We start from the raw sequence: 25800 nt of genomic DNA on the forward strand, positions 1-25800 counted from the left end.
ATAGGACTATTACAGTGAGAATTCTAGTTCAACAAAGTCGTCTTTTTGGGCAAGCACCCTAACAGAAAGGACATCTTTTGAAGCTAAAAATATTAGTAAACTGCACTTATAAGTCCCTTTTTTTTATTTTTGACATTTTGTTTTGGTAACCTTTTGAGGCCTATATTAGATTCTTATTTGAGGTGCAAAGACATCACTCACTTCAAAATTATATAACAGGCTTATTGATAAACTCACCCTTGGTCTTTCTATTCAAGGAGGGTTTAATAATAATTGAGTCTTTCAGTAGCAATATCAAAGTGGTGATGCTCTTCCTCTCTTGCCCAAGGTCTATGCCTTGACACAAGATATTGTATCACATCTTAATCCTCAACACACTGAGCAGGTATTCAGTTTCTACAGCAGCCTGAATAAATCACTTTATCAGCCTTCAGAGTCACAGTTGAGAGCACAATTGCTTATGGAAGTCTCAGTGTTCACATATCCTGCACAAAATGATTTAAACTGGAGTCAGAGGGTGAAATTTGGAGACTGATGTGAGCAATGGTGAGGTATCTTCTACATTCCTTAGGTGGTCTTTTTCTACCTGTGCTCAAGGAACTTGGCTAGAACATAGTGGGCCAGGCATGGTAAGAAACATAGTTAAATTGCAATGTCACCTTTGGTTAGCCACTTGGCCTCTTTGGCGCTCCATTTCCTCAGTAGAATGAATGTGTTGGGTTAACAGTTCCTAGCTCAGGCAGTAAATTGTTCCGGGGTATTGTAATTGGTTGCAAAGTGTGTCACAGTAATTTGTTACAGATTACACTTAAAATAGTGATGTTTGGGAAATAATGTTGGTTTCAAAGAGTGAATTCGAAGCTTTTCCTACTACTGTCCCTCTCATTTGCTTGGAGTGAGGTATGCTTTCATGAGTGAAAGACTGGAAGGTGTATGAGTTCCCTATGACTGTTGTACCAAAGTATCACACACAAACTGGATGGCTTAAAACAACAGAAATTTATTCTCTCACAGTTCTGGAGGCTAGAAGTCCAAAATCAAGGTGTTGGCAGGGTCATGTTCCCTCAGAAGCCTCTAGGCTGCAGTCTGGTGAATCATGAACCCTGAATGACATCAGTAACACCAACAGGCAGTGGTGAACTATCCAGGCACTTGAGAACAATGAGCTAATGTAGGTATTTGCTTTTATGGAGACACAAATATCTCTTTAAAAGTAGTAAAACATTCTATGTAGTTGAGGATATTTTCTCTGACTTCTGGGTTGCTTTTTGGGAGTCTTTCATTTGGCTTTTGGAGCCCAACTCTCATAGAGCTGTTTAGATAGAACTTACTGAAATCCCATCTTAAATTTCAGAGAGATTTCTCTTTAAGATCCACTACGAAGTGAAACACTCTTACTTGCGATAGTTTTTGTTCCGAATTTAATGTCTAATACCATAGACTAAATGAGTTTTCCTCTGTGCTTAGAGGAAACAGCAAACTGCATTTCAACTGTTTAAGAAAGTTGGAGGATTACTTAATTTTATTTAAAAGGCCCGACAAAATTCAGTCTCGATTTCCATCAGTGCTGCAGTGGGGTTGCGGGATCGTGGGCGGGTAACCTGGTGAGCCAGGGAGGGTGGTGCAGGCCAGGGAGCAGAGACCGGGGTTTCAATCTACACCAGGTACAGCCTATCTGTGCCTACCATGGAAACCAGAGCTCTGCCGGTAGGAACTGTGGCTGCAAGGTCATGACCTGTCTTCTCTCCCCCGGACCCTTTCCTGAGAACTGATGACACGACTACGCCTTGAATCAGCCCCCCGCTGACTGTTGAGAGTTTTCAGAGGACTCAGCCCTACAGAAAGATGCAGCTCTCGCTCTTTGCTGGCCGCTGTCCCTCCACCCTGGTGACCGCAGTCTGGGTGCCCTCCCAGTTCGGTTCCGGCAGCCTGGGCTAACGGCTTCTCACAGATCACCAGCAGCCTATACATCAGCAATGGTGTGGCCGTCAGCAACAAGCTCAAGCTGTCCAGCAGCCAGATCACCACAGTCGTCAACGTCTCGGTGGAGGCGGACAGAGAGCACCTTATACGAGGACATCCAGTACGTGCAGGTGCCTGTGACCGACGCACCCATCTCATGCCCCTGCCACTTCGAGGGCCCCGTTGCTGAGTGCTCCCATCATGTGGAGGTGAAACAGGGTCACCATCTCCGCTCTGCTCCTTTGCTGCCCTCCACCCGGCACCTCTGGAAGCCTACCAGCCACAGTCCTGCTGACTCCCACGCCTGGACCAGGTGGTGCTGCTGTCCAGCTTCCTGCCCAGCAACGGCTTTCAGGAACAGCTGAGCCACTAACAGCTACAGACAGTTCCAGCTGTTTGGCAGGAACACTGCGCACATGGTCAGCTCCTCTATGGGCATGATCACTGGCGCCTATGAGAAGGAGGTCGGTTTGATAGCAGCCAAAAGGTGAGCCATCCTGGCTAGCCCCTGCCCCCGGGGTCAGAGGTGTGGATCTGCCATTGATCCTACACCAAGATCTGAACTTGAACATTCTACTTTTGTTGATACAGAAAGTCAGATGATGGCTTTTATAAGGGCAAGAAAAAAAGGAAGGGATACTGCAGTTTTAACCTTAAATCCATTTCTTTGAAGAATAAAACTCACTAAACCTAAGATGGTGAAAATGTTTCCTACCAGTGAGTGCCAGGGCATGACTGCTGGGGCCTAGCCACAGAGGAGGTGTTGTCCACTCAAAGTCCAATGCATGTGGCAGGCCTGGAATTCCACAGCCCTCCCCCAGGCTGACCATGCAGGAGCAAGTCAGCAAGAATCCCATCTCATTCTTTGGAACCTAAAACCAGAGCCTTAGGTGTCATGGCACCTTCTGTATGTCTCACAGCTTACTTCATTCACCAATTTATTTCGTAAGTGACCTTCAAATGGTACTCCAGGAGCCCTTGGAGCCTCAGGCCACCCTTGCCCTCAACCTCAACCATAGTGACTTAACTCTGGGTTTATAGAATGGACTTAAGCAAAAAATAGTTTTTAAAGAAAGTATTTCCTTATATGAAAAAAAAAGTTTTGAGTGCTATTCCAGATGGCAAAATCTCAGGGTGACTTGGGTGACCTCCCACCAGCCTTTGATGAAAGTTGTGTTAGTCCCTTTCACTGGGGCATGTGCGGAGAGGGCAGGCTTGATGTCAGGCCTCAAGGTTTCCTTGCACAGGCCTTGGATCAGAAGGTTGGAGCTGTGGGCCCAGCTCTGTCATCTTTGTCATCTCCTCTTCATGTGATCTGGAGCTTTTTGGAGCTAGAGTTTTCTTAGCAATCAAAGCAATGACAACCCTTCCCTCACAGGGTTGTTGTGAGGATTAGCAATCATTAGCAGCATGGCAGGCACAAGGCACTAGCTTAAAGTAACGTATGACTCTTGCAATTAATGATGTTCTCAGGCCCTTCTGGTCTGTGGTCAACATACTCATCCACATAACAGTGTTTCCCCCATCTGTGCATGGTCCTTTATTGTTTACAAAGTACTCTTCTAGAAAATCATCATATGGGAGGTAAAAATTTTAACGTCATTTCAGACCCTATAGCAGGGGAAGCCTAGACTCTGCAGCCTTTTCAGAGCTCCCATTGTGTTTAATCCATGTGTATCCAAAGGTTGTGGGTAAGAAGCATGATTCCAGCTCCCCCTCAAATGTCTTGTTTAGAATCACCGACCACCAGAATTAGTGCACCAGTCTGGCTAACCAAGATCCATGGAGGCATGTGCCTAAGGGATGAACCAGTTGGTCCCACCAACTAGGGCCTGGAATCTGGGATTGTTCACACTCCCAGGTACTTGGAGATGTGGCTTGGGATCAGCTGTTCTAATCAAGAGGTCTGTAGACGAACAATATACGAGACAAAGAAAAGTACAACTACTCCAACTGATGCAGTGCTGTGGGCCCAGAGCCCAGTGGAGGCTGAATATGCTTTCCCTCCAAACATACCTCTGCCCCACTTCTACAAAGGGAGTGCATAGGGATGCAACTGGGGAGAAAAATGAATGAAAAAAATCACTGCTCTGGACTGATCTTCTCATTTTATAGATGGGAAAACAGGACCACAGAATATCAGAGTTGATAAGGCAGAGCCCCCAACACTGCCTTTCTGGCAGAAACACAGATGGAAATGTCTTTTATTTTATTTTATTATTATTTTTAATGTTTGTTTATTTATTTATTTTTATTATGTTATGTTAGTCACCATACAGTGCTTCATTAGTTTTTGATGTAATGGTCTATGATTCACTGTATATAACACCCAGTGCTCCATGAAATACGTGCCCTCATTAATACCTATCACTGGGCTAACCCATCCCCCCCACCCCTCTCCCCTCTGAAACCCCGTTTGTTTCCTGGAGTCCATAGTCTCTCATGGTTCATCTCCCCTTCTGATCCGCCCCCCTTCATTTTCCCCTTCCTTCCCCTAATGTCCTCCATGCTATTCCTTATGTTCCACAAATAAGTGAAACCATATGATAATTGACTTTCTCTGCTTGACTTATTTCACTTAGCATAATCCCCTCCAGTTCCATCCATGTCGATGCAAATGGTGGGTATTCATCCTTTCTGATGGCTGAGTAATATTCCATGGCTTTTAAAATACTTTTTAAGGGTGCCTGGGTGGCACAGTTGGTTAAGTGCCCAACTTTTGGTTTCGGCTGAGGTTGTGATCTCGGCATTGTGAGATTGAGCCCCACGTTGGGCTCTGCACTCAATGCGGAGTCTACTTACAATTCCCTCTCCCTCTCCTTCTGCCCCTCCCCCAAATAAATAAATAATACTCATCATTCTCATAATGTCCTCCATGCTATTCCTTATGTTCCATAAATAAGTGAAACCATATGATAATTGACTTTCTCTGCTTGATTTATTTCATTTAGCATAATCTCCTCTAGTCCCATCCATGTTAATACAGAAATTGGGTATTCATCCCTTCTGATGGCTGAGTAATATTCCATTGTGTATATGGACCACATCTTCTTTAGTGTATTCATCTATTGAAGGGCGTCTCAGCTCTTTCCACAGTTTGGCTATTGCGGACATTGCTGCTATGAACATTGGGGTGCATATGGCCCTTCTTTTCTTCTTTTTTAAAATTTTTTATTGTTATGTTAATCACCATACATTACATCATTAGTTTTTGATGTAGTGTTCCATGATTCATTGTTTGTGCATAACACCCAGTGCTCCACACAGAATGTGCCCTCTTTAATACCCATCACCAGACTAACCCATCCCCCCAACACCCTCCCCACTAGAACCCTCAGTTTGTTTTTCAGAGTCCATCGTCTCTCATGGTTCGTCTCCCCCTCCAATTTCGCCCCCTTCATTCTTCCCCTCCTGCTATCTTCTTTTTTTTTCCTTAACATATATTGCATTATTTGTTTCAGAAGTACAGATCTGTGATTCAACAGTCTTGCACAATTCACAGTGCTCACAATAGCACATACCCTCCCCGATGTCTATCCCCCAGCCACCCGATCCCTCTCACCCCGCACCACTCCAGCAACACTCAGTTTGTTTCCTGAGATTAAGAATTCCTCATATCAGTGAGGTCATATGATATGTGTCTTTCTCTGATTGACTTATTTCGCTCAGCATAACACCCTCCAGTTCCATCCATGTCGTTGCAAATGGCAAGATCTCATTCCTTTTGATGGCTGCATAATATTCCATTGTGTATATATACCACCTCTTCTTTATCCATTCATCTGTTGATGGACATCTTGGCTCTTTCCACAGTTTGGCTATTGTGGACATTGCTGCTATAAACATTGGGGTGCACGTACCCCTTTGGATCCCTACAATTGTATCTTTGGAGTAAATACCCAGTAGTGCAATTGCTGGATCGTAGGGTAGCTTTATTTTCAACTGTTTGAGGAACCTCCACACTGTTTTCCAGAGTGGTTGCACCACCTTGCATCCCCACCAACAGTGTAGGAGGGTTCCCCTTTCTCCACATCCCAGCCAACATCTGTTGTTTCCTGACTTGTTAATTCTAGCCATTCTGACTGGTGTGAGGTGGTATTTCACTGAGGTTTTTATTTGGATTTCCCTGATGCCGAGCGATGTTGAGCACTTTTTCATGTGTCTGTTGGCCATTGGGATGTCTTCTTTGGAAAAACGTCTGTTGATGTTTTCTGCCCATTTCTTGATTGGATTATACTTTGGGTGTTCAGTTTGATAAGTTCTTTATAGATTTTGGATACTAGCCCTTTATCTGATATGTCATTTGTAAATATCTTCTCCCATTCTGTTGGTTGTCTTTTGTTTTGTGGACTGTTTATTTTGCTGTGCAAAAGCTTTTCATCTTGATGAAATCCCAAGAGTTCATTTTTGCCCTTGCTTCCCTTGCCGTTGGTGATGTTTCTAGGAAGAAGTTGCTACAGCTGAGGTCGAAGAGGTTGCTACCTGTGTTATCCTTTAGGATTTTGATGGACTCCTGTCTCACGTTTAGGTCTTAAACAATTTGGAGTCTATTTTTCTGTGTGGAGTAAGGAAATGGTCCAGTTTCATTCTTCTGCATGTGGCTGTCCAATTTTCCCAACACCATTTGTTGAAGGGACTGCTTTATTCCCATTGGACATTCTTTCCTGCTTTGTCAAAGATGAGTTGACCATAGAGTTCAGGGTCCACTTCGGGGCTCTCTATTCTGTTCCATTGATCGATGTGTCTGTTTTTGTGCCAGTACCATACTGTCTTGATGATGACAGCTTTGTAATAGAGCTGACAGTCCAGAATTGTGATGCCGCCAGCTTTTCTTTTCTTTTTCAATATTCCTCTGGCTATTCGGGGTTTCTTCTGGTTGCATACAAATTTTAGGAGTATTTGTTCCATTTCTTTGAAAAAAGTGCATGGTATTTTGATGGGGATTGCATTGAATGTGTAGATTGCTCTAGGTACCATTGACATCTTCACAATGATTGTTCTTCCAATCCATGAGCATGGGACGTTTTTCCATTTCTTTGTGTCTTCTTCAATTTCTTTCATCAGTATTTTATAGTTTTCTGAGTACAGATCCTTTGCCTCTTTGGTTAAATTTATTCCTAGGGTTGCCTGGGTGGCTCAGATGTTTAAGCGTCTGCCTTCAGCTCAGGTAATGATCCCAGAGTCCTGGGATCGAGTCCTGCATCGGTCTCCCTGCTACTTGGGAGCCTGCTTCTCTCTCTGCCTCTCACTCTCATGAATAAATAAATAAAAATTAAAAAAAAATTTATTCCTAGGTATCTTATGTTTTTTGGTGCAGTTGTAAATGGGATCGACTCCTTGATTTGTCTCTCTTCTGTCTTGTTGTTGCTGTATAGGAATGCCACTGATTTCTGTGCATTGATTTTTTATCCTGCTACTTTACTGAATTCCTGTATGAGTTCTAGCAGTTTTGGAGTGGAGTCTTTTGGGTTTTCCACATACAGTATCATATCATCTATAAAGAGTGAAAGTTTGACTTCCTCTTTGCCGATTTGGATGCCTTTGATTTCTTTTTGTTGTCTGATTGCTGTGGCTAGGACTTCTACTACTATGTTGAATAGCAGTGGTGCTAGTGGACAGCCCTGCCGCGTTCCTGACCTTAGGGGAAAAGCTCTCAGCTTTTCCCCTTTGAGAATGATACTCGCTGTAGGTTTTTCATAGATGGCTTTTATGATATTGAGGTATGTATACCCTCGATCCCTATACTCTGAAGAGTTTGATCAAGAAAGGATGCAGTACTTTGTCAAATGCTTTTTCTGCATCTATTGAGAGGATCCTATGATTCTTGTTCTTTCTTTTGTTAAGGTATTGTATCACGTTGATTGATTTGCAGATGTTGAACCAGCCTTGCAGCCCAGGGATAAATCCCACTTGGTCATGGTGAATAAGCCTTTGAATGTACTGTTGGATCCTATTGGCTAGTATTTTGGTGAGAATCTTCGCATCCATGTTCATCAAGGATATTGGTCTGTAATTCTACTTTTTGATGGGGTCTTTGGTTTTGGGATCAAGGTAATGGTGGCCTCATCATATGAGTTTGGAAGTTTTCCTTCCATTTCTATCTTTTGGAACAGTTTGAGGAGAATAGGTATTCCTTCTTCTTTAAATGTCTCATAGAATTCCCCTGGGAAGCCGTCTGGCCCTGGGCTCCTGTTTGTTGGGAGATTTTTGATGACTGCTTCAATTTCCTTCGTGGTTATAGGTCTGTTCAGGTTTTCTATTTCTTCCTGGTTCAGTTTTGGGAGTTGATACATCTCTAGGAATGCACCCATTTCTTCCAGGTTATCTAATTTGCTGGCATAGAGTTGCTCATAATATGTTCTTATCATTATTTGTATTTCTTTGGTGTTGGTTGTGATCTCTCCTCTTTCATTCCTGATTTTGTGGATTTGGGTCATTTTTCTTTTCTTTTGGATAAGTCTGGCCCGGGGTTTATCAATCTTGTTAATTCTTTCGAAGAACGAGCTCCTAGTTTTGTGGATCTGTTCTACTGTTCTTTTGGGTCCATTTCATTGATTTCTGCTCTGATCTTTATTATTTCTCTTTTTCTGCTGGGTTTAGGCTTTATTTGCTGTTTTTTCTCCAGCTTCTTTAGGAGTAGGGTTAGGTTGTGTATTTGACGCCTTCTTGTTTATTGAGAAAGCCTTGTATTGCTATACACTTTCCTCTTAGGACTGCCTTTGCTGCATCCCAAAGATTTTGAGCACTCCTGTTTTCATTTTCATTGGTTTCCACGAATTTTTTTAATTCTTCTTTAATTTCCTGGTTGACCTATTCATTCTTTAGTAGGATGCTCTTTAGCCTCCATGTATTTGAGTTCTTTCCGACTTTCCTCTTGTGATCAAGTTCTAGTTTCAAAGCACTGTGGTCTGAAACTATGCAGGGAATAATCCCAATCTTTTGGTATCGGTTGAGACCTGATTTGTGACCTAGGATGTGATCAATTCTGGAGAATGTTCCATGGGCACTAGAGAAGAATGTGTATTCCATTGCTTTGGGATGGAATGTTCTCAATATGTCTGTGAAGTCCATTTGGTCCAGTGTGTCATTTAAAGTCTTTATTTCCTTGTTGATTATTGCTTAAATGACCTGTCCATTTCAGTCAGGGGGGTGTTAATGTCCCCCACTATTATTGTATTGTTGTCAATGTGTTTCTTTGCTTTTGTTATTAATTGCCTTATATAATTGGCTACTCCCATGTTAAGGGCATAGATATTTACAATTGTTAGATCTTCTTGTTGGATACACCCTTTAAGTAGGATATAGTTTTCCCCCTCATCTCTTCTTACAGTCTTGGTTTTAAAATCTAATTGTCTGATATAAGAATTGCCACCCGAGCTTTCTTTTGGTGTCCATTAGCATGGTAAATGGTTTTCCACCCCCTCATTTTCAAAATGGGGGTATTTTTTGGTCTAAAATGAGTCTCTTGCAGACAGCATATTGATTGGTCTTGATTTTTAATCCAATCTGATAGCCTGTGTCTTTGATTGGGGCATTTAACCCATTTACATTCAGGGTAACTATTGAAAGATAGGAATTTAGTGCCATTGTATTGCCTGTAAGGTGACTGTGACTGTATATTGTCTGTGTTCCTTTCTGATCTATGCTGCTTTTAGGCTCTCTCTTTGCTTAGAGGACCCCTTTCAATATTTCTTGGAGGGCTGGTTTTGTGTTTGCAAATTCCTTTAGTTTTTTTGTCCTGGAAGCTTTTAACCTCTCCTTCTATTTTCAATGACAAGCTAGCTGGATATAGTATTCTTGTCTGCCTATTTTTTCTCGTTTAGTGCTCTGAAGATATCATGCCAGTCCTTTCTGACCTGCCAGGTCTGTGGATAGGTCTGTTGCCAATCTAATGTTTCTACCATTGTAGCGTACATATCTCTTCTCCCGAGCTACTTTCAGGGTTTTCTCTTTGTCTCTGAGACTCGTATTACTATTCGATGTCGGGGTTTTGACCTATTTTTATTGATTTTGAGAGGGGTTTCTCTGTGCCTCCTGGATTTTGATGCCTGTTTCCTTCCCCCACATTAGGGAAGTTCTCTGCTATAATTTGCTCCAATATATCTTCTGCCCCTCTCTCTTTCTTCTTCTTCTGGGATCCCATTTATTCTAATGTTGTTTTGTCTTATCCTATCGCTTATCTCTCGAATTCTGCCCTCGTGATCCTGTCGTTTATCTCTCTTTTTCTCAGCCTCTTTATTTTCCATCCTTTGGTGTTCTATATCGGTGATTCTCTCTTCTGCCTCATTTATCCTAACAGTTAGTGCCCCCACTTTTGATTGTACCTCATTAATCGCCTTTTTGATTTCGACTTGGTTAGATTTTAGTTCTTTTATTTTTCCAGGAAGGGTTTCTCTAATAACTTCCACGCTTTTTTCAAGCCCAGCTAGTATCTTTAAAGTCATGATTCTGAACTCTAGATCCGACATCATACTAATGTCCGTACTGAGTAGGTCCCTTGCAGATGGTACTACCTCTTGTTCTTTTGGCTGAGGTAATTTTTTTCGTCTCATCATTTTGTCCAGAGGAGAATAGATGAATGAGAGAACAAAATGCTAACAGGTTAACAACGTCCCCAGCGAATATACTCTATACAAATCAGAAAAGACCTGAAACCAGGGGAAAAGAAAGGGAAAGAAAGAAAAAAGGAAGAGAAAAGAAAAAGATAAAAACAAACAAATACAGAACCAAACAAAGATAACAGAATATGATCAAATATAATCAGACTAGTGTATAGATCAGTGCCACAGACTAGATTTTAGGCATATTTAGGTCTGTTAGAAGAAAGTGCCTCGTAAAATTTTAAAGGAAGAAAGACTTATATATGTACAAAATAAGGGTTGATACAATGAAGGAATGGAAGATGACTTAAAGATGAAAAGTATAAAAGATTTTATAAAAGGAATTGATAAGAAGTTGTTTGAAAAAAGAAAGAAGAAGATTAAAAAAAAGAAGAAATAAAAAGAAAAATATAGGGAGAGAATATGATCAGGCAGGAGACTAGAACAAAGCCATACCCTAGTGATTTAGGGTATGTTTTGATCTGTTAGAAGAAACTGTATCTCAAAATTTTAAAAAGAGAACTACTTATATATTTATGTCAAAGATAAGGGTTACTACTATGAAGGGATAAAATATGACTAAAAATGAAAAATAAATTTTTTTTAAAAAACGGATTGATAAGATGTTGGTTGTAAAAGGGAAAAAGAAAAATTCAAAAAAAGAAAAAAACAGTTAAAAAAATTAACTTTGAAAAACTAAAGAATCATGGTAAAAAAGCCATGAATTCTATGTGCAGTATTCCCCTAGCGGTGTTCTCCCGTTCTCCTTGATCGGTAAACTTGGTCTTGGCTTGCTGGCTGTTCGTGCTGATCTTCTGGGGGAGGGGCCTGTTGCCATGGTTCCCAAATGTCTTTGCCGGAGGCGGAATTGCCCCGCCCTTGTCGGTCCAGGCTAAGCAATCTGCTCGGGTTTGCTCTCAGGTGCTTTTGTTCCCTGCAAACTCTCGGTTCAGCTTTGGAGGACCAGAGTGAAAATGGTGGCCTCCCAATCTCCGCCCGGAGGAGCTGAGAACTCAGGGCCCCGCTCTTCAGTGCACCCCCAGAGAAAAGCAGTCACTCCCGTGTCCCCGGTCTCCGGCCGCACTCCGTGCTCACCCGGCCTGTGACCGAGTGTTTCTATCTCTGGCACCCGACCCCATGTGGAGTCTCCAAACCCAGCAGATCCCTGTGGTGCACTCCCGCGCCACTCCTCCCGGGGGAGGAAGGAGAGTGTCCCCGGCTCTGCCATTTTTGCATCCCTGCTGGAGAAGCAGTGATCTGACTGGGCCGCGGATCACAGTTCATGGCAACCTCGGGCTGAGAGCCCGCGCCTCGGCTCCATCTCTGCAGCCAGCTTCCCCGCTCCGATACCTGGGAGCTCTGCTGCACTCAGGCACCCCCAGTCTTCCTGTGACCCCGAGGGTCCTGAGACCACACTGTCCCGCGAGGGTTCCATCCCCCGCTTAGCCACTGGAGCGACGTCCCTCAGTGGAGCCGACTTCTAAAAGTTCTGATTTTGTGCTCCGCGGCTCTATCACTTGCCAGAAGCGGCCAACAGAGGCCCCCTCCCCCGCCGTCTATCCTCCCGAATATCTCCTCAATTCACTTCTCCACACATCCTACCTTCCAGTAAGTCGTCGCTTCTCTGTTCAGAGAGTTGTTGCTATTCTTCTCTTCGATCTCCTGTTGAGTTCGTAGGTGTTCAGAATGGTTTGATCCCTATTCAGCTGAATTCCTGAGACCAGATGAAACCCAGGTCTCCTACTCCTCCGCCATCTTGCTCCACCCCTTCTTTTCACTACATATGTGTTTTGGGGGTAAATACCCAGTAGGGCAATTTCTGGGCCATAGGATAGCTCTATTTTTAATTTTTTGAGGAGCCTCCACACTGTTTTCCAAAGTGTCTCTACCAACTTACATTCCTAGCAACAGTGTAAGAGGGTTCCCTTTTCTCCACAACCTCTCCAACATTTGTTGTTTTTTCCCTGTCCATTTTTGCCATTCTAACTGGTGTAAGGTGATATCTCAAAGTGGTTTTGATTTCAATTTCCCTGATGGCTGATGATGATGAACATTTTTTCATGTGTCTGTTAGCCATTTGTATGTCTTCTTCAGAGAAGTGTCTGTTCATGTCTTCTGCCCATTTTTTGACTTGAGTATTTGTGTTTTGGGTGTTGAGTCTGAGAAATTCTTTATAGATCTTGGATACCAGCCCTTTATCTGTAGTGTCCTTTGCAAATATCTTCTCCCATTCTGTGGGCTGCTTCTTTGTTTTGTTGACTGTTTCCTTTGCTGTGCAGAAGCTTTTTATCCTGATGAGGTCCCAAAGGTTCATTTTTGCTTTTGTTTCACTAGCTTTTGGAGATGTATCTTGAAAGAAGTTGCTGTGGCCGATGTAAAAGAGGTTACTGCCTATGTTCTCCTCTAGGATTTTGATGGATTCCTGTCTTACAATGAGGTCTTTCATCCATTTTGAGTTTATCTTTGTGTATGGTGTTAGACTAGAGATTGGTTGAGTTTCATTCTTCTGCATGTGGCTGTCCAATTTTCCCAGCACCATTTATTGAAGAGACTGTCTTTCTTCCATTGCATATTTTTTCCTGCTTTGTCGAAGATTATTTGACCATAGAGCTGAGGGTCCATATCTGGGTTCTCTATTCTGTTCCATTGGTCTATATGTCTGTTTTTGTGCCAGTACCATCCTGTCTTGGTATTAAGGAGGGCAAGTACTGCATGAAGCACTTGGTGTTATACAAAAACAATGGATCCTGGATCACCACATCAAAAACTAATGATGTTGTAAAGTGACTAACATAACATAATACAATTTAAAAAATTTAAAAATAAATAAATAAATCTTTTTTAAAAAAAGTACTTTTTAAGAGTAATTTATTTGGAAATATATATTTTTTCACTAAAAAATTCCTAAATTAACATACTATGAAATTAGCACACTACAAAATTAATAGTTCTAAAGGTTTTTATTTTTTTAAAGATTTTATTCATTTATTTGTCAGAGAGGGAGAGAGAGCGCACAAGCAGGGGGAGTGGCAGGCAGAGGGAGAAGCAGACTCCCCACTGAGCAGGGAGCCCGACACGGGACTTGATCCCAGGATCCTGGGATCATGACCTGAGCAGAAGACAAATGCATAACTGACTGAACAACCAAGGTGCCCCTATTCTAAGTGTTTTGAAACATGTATGGTTTTATGTAACCAGCTCCACAATCAGAACACAAAGCAGTTCCATACTCTGAAATATTCTCTCATGCCTGCCCTTTGTAGTCAAGTCCTTGGCCCATCCAAGCCTCTGCCAATAGGAATCTGTTCTTCCCTGTGTACTTGCCTTTTCTAAGGTGTCACATAAATGCAATCATGCATGATGTGACTGCTAGAGGCTGGTTTCTTTGAGATTATTTGGGCATAATGTCTTTCTTTGAGATTCATCCATGTTGTTCCTTTTTGATGTTCCCCAATATGGATATACCAATTTGTTTTACATTCACCCAGTGAAAGATCCTTCGGTTGTTTCCATTTTTTTGGTGATTATGAATAAAGCTTCTATAAACATTTATGTAAAAATTATCAATGCATATTACATTCATTTGCAACAAATATATGGTAAGTCATTTCTAAATGGAAATAAACAAAACATTTTTTGAGAGTAGTGTATTAGGAATAAGAATCAAAATTTTTAATCTATAGTAAGTAGACTTGATGTTCCATTAATAGGGCTGGATTTGTGGGCATGTGACCTCTGCACCGGCCCAAGACCCTCTGCTCAAAAGGGTGTCTGCTTGCTGTAATACTCTGCTATAATTGTCTTCATATTTTGCACCGAGCCCCACAAATTATGTAGTCAGATTAATAATCATAATCAACAGTAAAATTTCAAATCTTCTACTCTTTCCCCAGTTTCTGGGAAAACTACAAGGCACCCTACTGAATGGAAGAATATATTTGCAAATGACATATCTGATAAAGGGTTTGTATCCAAAATATATAAAGAACTTATAAAACTGAATACCTCAAAAAAGAATAATCCAATTAAAACATGGGCAGAAGACATGAATAAACATATCTCCAAAGAAGACATCCAGATGGCCAGCAGACACATAAAAAGATGCTCAACATCATTCATCATTAGGGAATTCCAAATCAGAACTGCAATAAGATATTGCATCACATCTATCAGGATGGTTAAAATTAACAACACAAGAAACAACAGGTGTTGGCGAGGATGTGGAGAAAGGGGATCCCTCTTGCACTGTTGGAAAGAAGGAAAACTGGTACAGCCACTCTGGCAAACAGTATGAAAGTTCCTAAAAAAGTTAACAATAAAATTACCTTTGATCCAGTAATTGCACTACTAGGTATTTACCCCGAGAATACAAAGATACTAATTCAAAAGGATACATGTACCCTGATGTTTATAGCAGCATTTTCTACAATGCCCAAATTATGGAAACAGTCGAAGTATTCATCAACTGATGAATGGATAAAGATGTGGTATATCAACCAGAGGTGATAGAAACAGGAGGGCAGGAGGAGAAGGAAAGAAGCAATGTGCCTTGGAGCTGGACATCTGAGCACACAGGTGCTTTTTTTTAAAATTTTTATTGTTATGTTAATCACCATGCATCATTAGTTTTTGATGTAGTGTTCCATGATTCATTGTTTGTGCATAACACCCAGTGCTCCATGCAGAACGTGCCCTCTTTAATACCCATCACCATGGGTGCCTGGGTGGCTCAGTTGGTTAAGCGACTGCCTTCGGCTTAGGTCATGATCCTGGAGTCCTGGGATCGAGTCCCGCATCGGGCTCCCTGCTCAGCAGGGAGTCTGCTTCTCCCTCTGACCCTCTTCCCTCTCGTGCTATCTCTCATTCTCTCTCTCTCAAATAAAAATAAATAAAATCTTAAAAAAAAATACCCATCACCAGGCTAACCCATCCCCCCAACCCCCTCCCCTCTAGAAACCTCAGTTTGTTTTTCAGAGTCCATCGTCTCTCATGGTTCGTCTCCTGCTCCGACTTACTCCCCTTCATTCTTCCCCTCCTGCTATCTTCTTCTTCTTTTTTTTTCTTAACATATATTGCATTATTTGTTTCAGAGGTACAGATCTGTGATTCAACAGTCTTGCACAATTCACAGTGCTCACCATAGCACATACCCTCCCCAATGTCTGTCACCCAGCCACCCCATCCCTCTCACCCCCCCACCACTCCAGGAACCCTCAGTTTGTTTCCTGAGATTAAGAATTCCTCATATCAATGAGGTCATATGATACATGTCTTTCTCTGATTGACTTATTTCGCTCAGCATAACACCCTCCAGTTCCATCCATGTCGTTGCAAATGGCAAGATCTCATTCCTTTTTATGGCTGCATAATATTCCATTGTGTATATATACCACCTCTTTATCCATTCATCAGTTGATGGACATCTTGGCTCTTTCCACAGTTTGGCTATTGTGGACATTGCTGCTATAAACATTGGGGTGCACGTACCCCTTCAGATCCCTACATTTGTATCTTTGCGGTAAATACCCAGTAGTGAGCACACAGGTGCTTTTGATATTTCAGGATGGTCTCTTTGAAACTCGCCACCTGCTGAAATAAGCCACCTCCTCACTTTGCCAGATCTCACATGATCTTAGAACAACTCTCATGTGATCTCAGTCCAACTCTCCTGAGATCTCACCCAAATCTCATGAGATCTCAGCAGGATTTTGAAGATGGTGGAGGAGTGGGGGACTCTGTTTCAACCAGTCCCCTGAATTTAGCTGGCTATCTACCAAACCACTCTGAACACCCATGAAATCAGCCTGAAATGTAAGATTATACGTCTGGATGTCTACAGAGGCAGAGGATCATCAGTCGAGAGGTATGAAGGACGAGAGTCGTGATTGTTTGGACAGATGTCCGAGGATAAACAGAAGGGGGAGGGAACCACCAGAAGCTAGACTTTGGAAAGTAATACGTCAGTGCGAAAGCGTCCTGTTCCTGGGGACCCGTGATAGCTTGGAGAGCGGTGGTCGAGGGTCAGGAAGGGACTGATGACAGCGCTCAAACAGAACACAGGGGCTTAAGGGGCAAATGCTGGGACCGGACGACCACAGCGCCCTGGCTGCCGCCACTGCCTGGGCCTGCACCCTCGCTAGAGAGGACCCAGCGTGGACTCGGGCCTGCAGACCCAGGGCCGGCCACGACCTGCTGCCAGGCTGGGCCGCCTAGACCAGATCACTTGTGGTTTGGGTAGCATAGGGGGCAGAGACAAGCAGGCCAGGGTCCACCGCTGAGAGGATCACTGGGGACGCAGCCTGTAGGAGGCTGTGGTTTTCAGCTGCACTTACAGAGGGAGCGATTGTGTATTCTGGAGGGTCCAGAGAGGAGCAGACTGTGGCTTCTCTCCTCTGGGGTGAATGTCTGGGTGCGGACATTTTCTTTTGCTCTGACCCCCCTAAAAGTCAGGAAAAGCCACCAGAGAACAAAAGCCAAAAAAAAAAAAAAAAAAAAGAGTTTCCACGGAGCCCAGCCCCTTGATAAGGGACAGGGCAAATCTGCCCAAGGAAGAATGACTGAAAAACAATGGGGCAGGCCCCTCCCCCAGAAGACAAGCTGGAAGAACAAGAGGACAACAATCCCAGAGTCCCCATAAAGCTGTAAAACCCCAACACCAGGGGAAAATTAGTATATTAAGCTCCTGGTGTTGCCTCACAACCTGCGTATTTCTTAGATACAACTTTTCTCTCTCTCTCTTTTTTAATTCTTTCTCATGTTTCTTCTATTGTTGTTTTTTTTTACCTACTTATCATTTCAACCAGATGTTTAATACAACATATTCCATAGTAACTTTTAACTTGAACTTTTTCACACATATACTTTTCTCTTTTTCTTTTTTAATATATACAGATATAAGTTTCAATGTAGTCCTTTTTTCCCTACTCAATACTACCTTTAAATATATACACCAGTTTTAATTTCCCTGTATCTCTGGGAAGTAGTGTTCTCTAACAAAGTGAACAAAATACACCCAGGAAGAGCTGAAACACTCTACCTTGCCCACATAGAGGGATTATATCCACCTTCCCTTCAACCCCCCTTTTTGTTGTTTTTTGGGGGTGTGTACATTTTGTTTGTTTGGTTTTTGTACTTTATAGATCTTATTCTTGGGTTTCATTTTGGCTGGGTTTTTTTTGGTGGTGGTTTCCGATTGTGCTGAACTTTCCCAGGGTGCCCTGCCTGGATTGTGGTTGATATTTTCAACTGTACATCCCCTCAACCACAACTCAACAAAATGACTAGGAGGAGGAACTCCCAACAAAGAAAATACCCAGAGACAATAGCCTCTCCCGCAAACCTAATGGATAGGGATATAACTAAGATATCAGAAATAGACTTCAGGGCAACAGTTATAAAGACAAGAGCTAGACTGGAGAAAACCATTAACAGCAACATAGATTCCCTAAGGGCAGAAATGAGAGCTAATCAAGCAGAACTTAAAAATGCTATAAATGAGATGCAGTGTAAACTAGATTATCTAGTATCTAGGGTAAATGAGGCAGAAGAATGAATTAGTGATCTAGAAGACAAACTGGTAGACAGGAAGGAACAGGAGGAGGCCTGGAATAAACACCTTAAAATCTTTGAAAACATAATTAGAGAAATAGATGATGCCAAGAAACATTCCAATGTCAGAATTATTGGGATCCCTGAGGGGGTAGAGAAGAGAGAGAGTACTAAAAGATATATTTGAGCAAATCATAGCTGAGAACTTACCCAATCTGGAGAATGAAACAAGCATTTGTGGGTGCCTGGGTGGCTCAGTTGGTTAAGTGAATGCCTTCGGCTCAGGTCATGATCCTGGAGTCCTGGGATCGAGTCCCACACCAGGCTCCCTGCTCAGCGGGGCGTCTGCTTCTCCCTCTGACCCTCTTCCTTCTCGTGCTGTTTCTCATTCTCTCTCTCTCAAATAAATAAATAAAATCTTTAAAAAAAAAAGAAAGAAAGAAAGAAAAAAAGAAAGAAAGAAAGAAAGAAAGAAAGAAGCGTTCATGTCCAAGAGGCAGAAAGGATCCCTCCCAAGATCAAGGAGAACAGACCAATGCCCCAGCATGTAATAGTAAAACTTGCAAATCTCAGAACCAAGGAAACCATCCTAAGGGCAGTTAGGGGGAAGAGATTCCTTACATACAGAGGGAGAAACATCACAATAACATCAGACCTGTCCACAGAGACCTGGCAAGCCAGAAAGGGAAGACATATCCAAGGTACTAAATAAGAAGACCATGCAACCAAAAAAACTTTATCCAGCAAGGATGTTATTCAGAATGGATGGAGAGATAAAGAGCTTTCATGGCCAGCAGAAACTGAAAGAATATGTGACCACTAAGTCGGTCCTGTGGCTTATAATAAGAAATATTAAGGGGGGATTCTATAAAAGAAGAAAGATTCCCAGAGTGATATAGAACAGAAATTTACAGAGACAATTGATAGAAATAGAGACTTCACAGGCAACATGATGACAATAAAATCATATCTTTCAATAATCACTCTCAACATGAATGGTCTAAATGCTCCCATGAAATGGCACAGGGTTGCAGATTGGATAAAAAGACAAGACCCATCCATATGCTGTCTACAAGAGACTCATTTTGAACCTAAAGATACATCCAGACTGAAAGTGAGGGGAACCATTTTTCATGCCAACAGATCTCAAAAGAAAGTTGGGGTAACAATTCTTGGATCAGACAAATTAGATTTTAAGCTAAAGTCTGTAGTAAGAGATACAGAAGGACATTATGTCATTCTTAAAGGGTCTTTCCAATAAGAGGATCTAACAATTGTAAAAATCTATGCCAGCATGGGAGCAACCAACTATGTAAGCCAACTGTTAACCAAAATAAAGAAACATATTGATAATAATACTTTAACAGTAGGAGACCTCAATACTCCACTCTCAGCAATAGACAGATCATCTAAGCAGAAAATCAACAAAGAAACAAGAGCTATGAATGCCACACGGGACCAGATGGACCTCATAGACATATACAGAACATTCCAACCTAAAACAACAGAATACTCATTTGCTTGAGCACACGTTGAACTTTCTCCAGAATAGACCACATACTGGGTCACAAATCAGGTCTCAACCAATACCAAAAGACTGAGATTATCGCCTGCATATTCTCAGACCACAGTTCTTTGAAACTGGAACTCAATTACAAGAAAAAAATTGTAAGGAATTCAAACACTTGGAAGCTAAAGACCATCCTGCTTAAGAATCAACAAGGAAATCAAAGAAGAACTTAATTCATGGAAACCAATGAGAACAAAAACACCTCAGTCCAAAACCTATGGGATACTGCAAAGGCAGTCCTAAGGGGGAAACACATAGCCATCAAAGCCTCACTCAAAAAAAAAAAAAATCCCAAATTCACCGAATAAGTTTACACCTTAAAGAACTGGAGAAAGAACAACAAATAAAGCCTAAGCCAAGCAGGAGAAGAGAAATAATTAAGATTAGAGCAGAGATCAATGAATTAGAAACCAGAAATACAGTAGAGCAGATCAATGAAACTAGAAGCTGGTTCTTTGAAAGAATTAATAAGATTGATAAATCACTGGTCAGACTTATCCAAAAGAAAAGAGAAAGGACCCAAATTAATAAAATCATGAATGAAAGGGGAGAGATCACAACTAACACCAAGGAAATAGAAATAATTATCAGAAATTATTATCAACAACTATATGCCAATAAATTAAGCAACCTGGAGGAAATGGATGCCTTCCAAAAATCTATAAACTACCAAGACTGAAACAGGAAGAAATTGACAACCTGAATAAACCAATAACCAATAATGAGATTGAAGCAGTGATCAAAAACCTCCCAAAAAACAAGAGTCCAAGGCCTGATGAATTCCCTGGGGAATTCTTCCAAACATTCAATGAAGAAATAATACCTACTTTCCTGAAGCTGTTTCAAAAAATAGAAACAGAAGGAAAACTTCCAAACTCATTCTATGAGGCCAGCATTACCTTGATCCCCAAACCAGGCAAAGACCCCATCCAAAAGGAGACTTACAGACCAATACCCCGATGAATATGGATGCCAAAATTCTCAACAAGATCCTAGCCAATACAATCCAAGAGTACATTAAAAGGATTATCCATCACAGCCAGGTGGGATTTATTCCTGGGATGGAAGGGAGGTTCAACATTTTCAATTCAATCAATGTGCTAGAACACATTAATAAGAGAAGAGACAAGAACCATATCATCCTCTCAATTGATGCAGAAAAAGCATTTGACAAAATACAGCATCCTTTCCTGATTAAAACTCTTTAGAGTGTAGGGATAGAGGGAACATTACTAAATTGAATAAAAACCATCTATGAATGAAAGCCCAGAGCGAACATCATTCTCAATGGGAAAAAGCTGAGAGCCTTTCCCTTAAGATCAGGAACATGACAAGGATGCCCACTCTCACCACTATTATTCAACATAGTACGAGAAGTCCTAGCATCAGCAGACAACAAAAAAATAAAAGGTATTCAAACTGGCAAAGAAGTAGTCAAACTCTCTCTCTTCGCAGATGACATAATACTTAATGTGGAAAACCCAAAGGATTCCACCCCCAAATTACTAGAACTCATACAGCAATTCAGTAATGTGGCAGGATACAAAATCAATGCACAGAAATCAGTTGCTTTTCTATACAGTAACAATGTAACTGTAGATAGAGAAATTAAGGAATCGATTCCATTTACAATAGCACCCAAAACGATAATATACCTCAGAATAAACCTAACCAAAGAGGTAAAGAATCTAACTCTGGAAACTACAGAACACTTATGAAAGAAATTGAAGAAGACACAAAAAGATGGAAAAACATTCCATGCTCATGGATTGGAAGAATAAACATTGCTAAAATGTCTGTGCTGCCCAGAGCAATCTATACTTTCAATGACATCCCAATCAAATATCAATGACATTTTTCAAGGAGCTGGAACAAACAATCCTAAAATTTGTATGGAACCAGAAAACACCCCAAATCGCCAAGGAAATGTTGAAAAAGACAAACAAACCTGGGAGCATTACATTGCCTAATTTCAAGCTATATTATAAAACTGTGATCACCAAGAAAGCATGGTTCTGGCACAAAAACAGACACATAGATCAATGGAACAGAATAGAGAGCCGAGATATGGACCCTCATAGTTGACTATGGTCAACTAATCTTTGACAAAGCAGGAAAAAATATCCACTGGAAGACAGTCTATTCAGTAAATGGTGCTGGGAAATTTGGATAGCTATATAGAGAAAAATGAAACTCCACCATTCTCTTACACCATACACAAAGATAAACTCTAAATGGATGAAAGACCTCAATGTGAGACAGGAATCCATCAAAATCCTAGAGGAGAACATATGCAATAACCACTTTGACATCGGCAACAGCAACTTCTTTCAAGATACATTTCCAAAGGCAAGGGAAACAAAAGCAAACATGAAATTTGGGGACTTCATCAAGATAAAAAGGTTCTGCACAGCAAAGGAAACAGTCAACAAAACTAAGAGGCAACCCACAGAATGGGAGAAGATATTTGCAAAGGACACTACAGAAAAAGGGCTGGTATCCAAGATCTATAAAGAACTTTTCAAACTCAACACCCCCCCCCAAAAAAGTCAAAAAATGGGCAGAAGATATGAACTGACACTTCTCCAAAGAAGACATACAAATGGTAACAGACATGAAAAAATGTTCATCATCATCGTTAGCCATTAGGGAAATACAAATCCAAACCACACTGAGATACCATCTTACATTAGTTAGAATGGCAAAAATTAACAAGGCAGGAAACAACAAATGTTGGCGAGGATGTAGAGAAAGGGGGACCCTCTTACACTATTGGTGGGAATGCAGGTTGGTACAGCCACTTTGGAAAACAGTATGGAGGTTCCTCAAAAGGTTAAAAATAGAGCTACCCTATGGCCCAGCAATTGCCCTACTGGGTATTTACCCCAAAAACACATATGTAGTGAAAAGAAGGGCCAAGTGCACCCTAATGTTCATAGCAGCAATGTGCACAATAGCCAAACTGTGGAAAGAGACAAGATGCCCTTCAGCAGACAATTGGTTAAAGAAGATGTGGTCCTTATATACAGGGAATATTACTCAGCTGTCAGAAAGGATGAATAACCAACTTTTGTATCGACATGGATGGGACTGGAGATTATGCTAAGTGAAATAAGTGAAGCAGAGAAAGAGAATTACCATATGATTTCACTTATTTGTGGAAAATAAGGAAAGCATGGAGGATATTAGGAGAAGGAAGGGAAAAAAGAAGGGGGGAATCAGAGGGTAGACGAACCATGAGAGACTATGGAGTCCGGGGAACAGACTGAGGGTTTCAGAGGGGAGTGAGGTGGGGGATGGGTTAACCCAGTAATGGGTATTAAGGAGGGCATGTATTGCATGAGGCGCTGACTGTTACACCCAAAAATGAATCATGGAACACTACATGAAAAACTAATGATGTACTGTATGGTGACTAACATGACATTAAAAAAAGAAAATCTCATGTGATCTCTGGCCCAGCCAGCAAGATCGAGGGCCAAAACTTGTGAGATATCTGGCCAAAATGCTGGACACTGCTTAGCTTCTGGACCCTCCGTAGCTTAGGAAAACAGACTATATGGGGAAAGTTCAGGATGGGATGGCCATAGACCTGGGCGGCTGCCACCGGGCACGCGAAGATCCTGCTCTGCACCTCCCAGCCCCAGCCGGGGGTCCTCACTAACCACTCGCCCCCGCCTCCGTGTGCCTTGGACCTGCCCGTCTCCCAGTCCGCCCAGGGGACATGGCGCCTCCGGCAACCCGCAGTCGCGGAAGTCCGGGCGCTCTCCTGGCCAGGGACTCTCCAGTCCCGGGAGCCGGGAGCCGCCGAAGCCTGGCAACCGACAAGGCAAAGGGGAACGTCGGGGCTCGGGGGGCGTGGCCTGCGCGGTGTTCTCCGCGCCCCCCGCTCCCCACCCGCCGCCCTAAGGCAAGCGAGTCCCGCCACTAGGCCTTTGCGCCTCTCCACCCCGCCTTGCTCAAAGCCACCCCGGAGCCACCGGCGCACCCAGGGACTCTCCTCATCAGCCCAACCCTGTCGCCCTTCCTCCGCCACCCTTCCCCTGCCCACCCACCGACACCAGGACCCGGCTGAGAGACACGAGAGGCCGGCGGGCATGGACAGACGCACAGACACACGGGCGACGACAGAGACACAGACGGCGGGAGATGTAGACAGAAAGGAAGAGAGAATTAAGAGGGAGACACAGAGAGAGAGACAGAGCAACCAACACACACACACACCAGCTCTGCGCCCAGGACAGACACACGCAGACCCTGACGTGCATGCGGACAGGGACAGAGACACAGGTGCACACGACGTAAACAGACATACACCACACACACCCAGAGGAGACTGTGTTGGCGAGGAAGCTAGCCCTCGGGAGGGAGGTCGTGGTTGGGCGGGGTTTGGGCGCCCAGGAGACCCTGGGAGCTCGAGGACGTGCAGCCAAGGAGTCAGGAAACCCGCTCTGCTCCCATTCCTGCCCAGGACCCACTGTGGGCCTGGGGGCCGTGCGGACGCTTCTTCCTCTGCTCTCGTCCTTTATTTGGGGGTCCACTTTTGGGCGTGGTGCCGGGCGCCCCCCTCGCCCGGTGTCGCTGAGCGAGCGAGCCTCGCTGTTCGCTTCGCTGTTGCGGGGAGACTGAACGCGGACTCGGGTGCCAACGGGTGGTGCGGCGGGCCAACAGCTGAGGCCCCGAGCGGTCGGCCACCTTGTGTCCCGCGCACACGGAGCGGAGACCCCGGGCCGGGAGGTAAAGGTACGGTGTTCGGCGGGAAGGAAGGATTGCCCGCCCGGAATGGAGCGCAGCCCAGGCCTGGTGGGGAGAAGGAGGCGGCGGTCCCAGGGATAAGGTGGGGCCGATTGTCCGGTGAGCATGGGCAGTCGGAGGGGCCCAAAAGAAAGGCTAAGGGCTCCGGGGATGAGGGCCCGAGGCGCCGAACAAGGGAAGGGCAAGCCTGCCGAGACAGGGTGGTGTCCCGCCCGCGCTCCCCCTGCCCCAACCGGGCCGTGGTCCTCGCCGCCCTCGCCCTTTCCCTCCCTCCGATCCCGCCTCCTCTGCCCACCCAGCTCGCCCCCACCGCCGCCCAGCCCGCCCCTCTGGATCGGGTGTGCCTGGGCGTGGTGGCTTGGAGGTGGAAGGGCTGGATTGCAGCTGCTTGCCCCTGGAGCGGGCTTCCGCCGCGGGACTGGGACCCGCCGGTTGGTGTGCGAGTGGCAAGGGGCCAGGGGGCATGGGGGTGTTTGGAGGAAGCCTGCTGGGCAAGGGGGTTGGGCTCTGGCGGCAAAGGGAGAGGGAGCCCGAAGGGGAAAGAAAAGGAAAGGAAAAGAGAAAAGCCTACAGCACCCGGTATTCCCAGGCGGTCTCCCATCCAAGTACTAACCAGGCCCAACCCCGCTTAGTTCCCGAGATCAGACGAGATCCGGCGCGTTCAGGGTTGGATGGCCTTAGTAGACGTGTTCCGCTGCCGCTGGGCGCCCTAAGAGCTTGCTCGGCGCCTCCCGGCCTCAGCCGTGCAGCTCCTCACCCCTCAACCGCCCCTGCCTGCCCTGTGCCTTGCACCTGCCCGCCTGCCAGCCCGCCCAGGGGACGTGGCGCCTCCGGCACCCCGCAGTCGCTGAAGTCCGGGCGCTCGCCTCTCCAGCCCGGGCAGCCGCCGCCGCGTGGCTCAGGCCAAGGCAAAGGGGAGCTTCGGGGCTCGGGGGGCGTGGCCCGCGCGTTGTTCTCCGCGCCCCCCTGCGCCACACCCGCCGCCCTACCGCAACCGAGGCCCGGCACCAGGCCTTTGCGCCTCTCCACCCCGCCTTGCTCAAAGCTAACCGGCAGCCACCGGCGCCCCCAGGGACCTTCCTCATCAGCCCAACCCCGTCGCCCTTCCTCCGCCACCCTTCCCCTGCCCACCCACCGACACCAACCCGACTGAGAGACACGAGAGGCCGGCTGGCATAGACAGACGCACAGACACACGGGGAACGACAGAGACACAGAGGGAGAGAGATGCGCCTAACAGACACGTGAGCTGCACGCCCACGTCCTTGGGCGTGGTTTGGGCGCCCAGGAGCCCTCGGAACGCGAGGACATGCAGCCAAGGAGTCAGGAAACCCGCTCTGCTCCCATTCCTGCCCAGGACCCACT

At 44.2% G+C, this 25800-nt stretch overlaps 2 pseudogenes; one reads left to right on the forward strand and one right to left on the reverse strand.

Annotated features, from left to right (window-relative positions):
* Positions 1-1686: 1686 nt before the first annotated feature.
* Positions 1687-23589, forward strand: LOC114224761 (dual specificity protein phosphatase 18-like; annotated as a pseudogene).
* Positions 23590-24999: 1410 nt separating this feature from the next.
* LOC114224781 (5S ribosomal RNA) lies at positions 25000-25118 on the reverse strand (annotated as a pseudogene).
* Positions 25119-25800: the final 682 nt, after the last annotated feature.

Source organism: Eumetopias jubatus, unplaced genomic scaffold (assembly GCF_037043125.1).
Source record: "Eumetopias jubatus isolate StellerSeaLion01/CBP00866 unplaced genomic scaffold, mEumJub1_p1.0 scaffold_17, whole genome shotgun sequence".
In the NCBI taxonomy this organism is placed as follows: domain Eukaryota; kingdom Metazoa; phylum Chordata; class Mammalia; order Carnivora; family Otariidae; genus Eumetopias; species Eumetopias jubatus.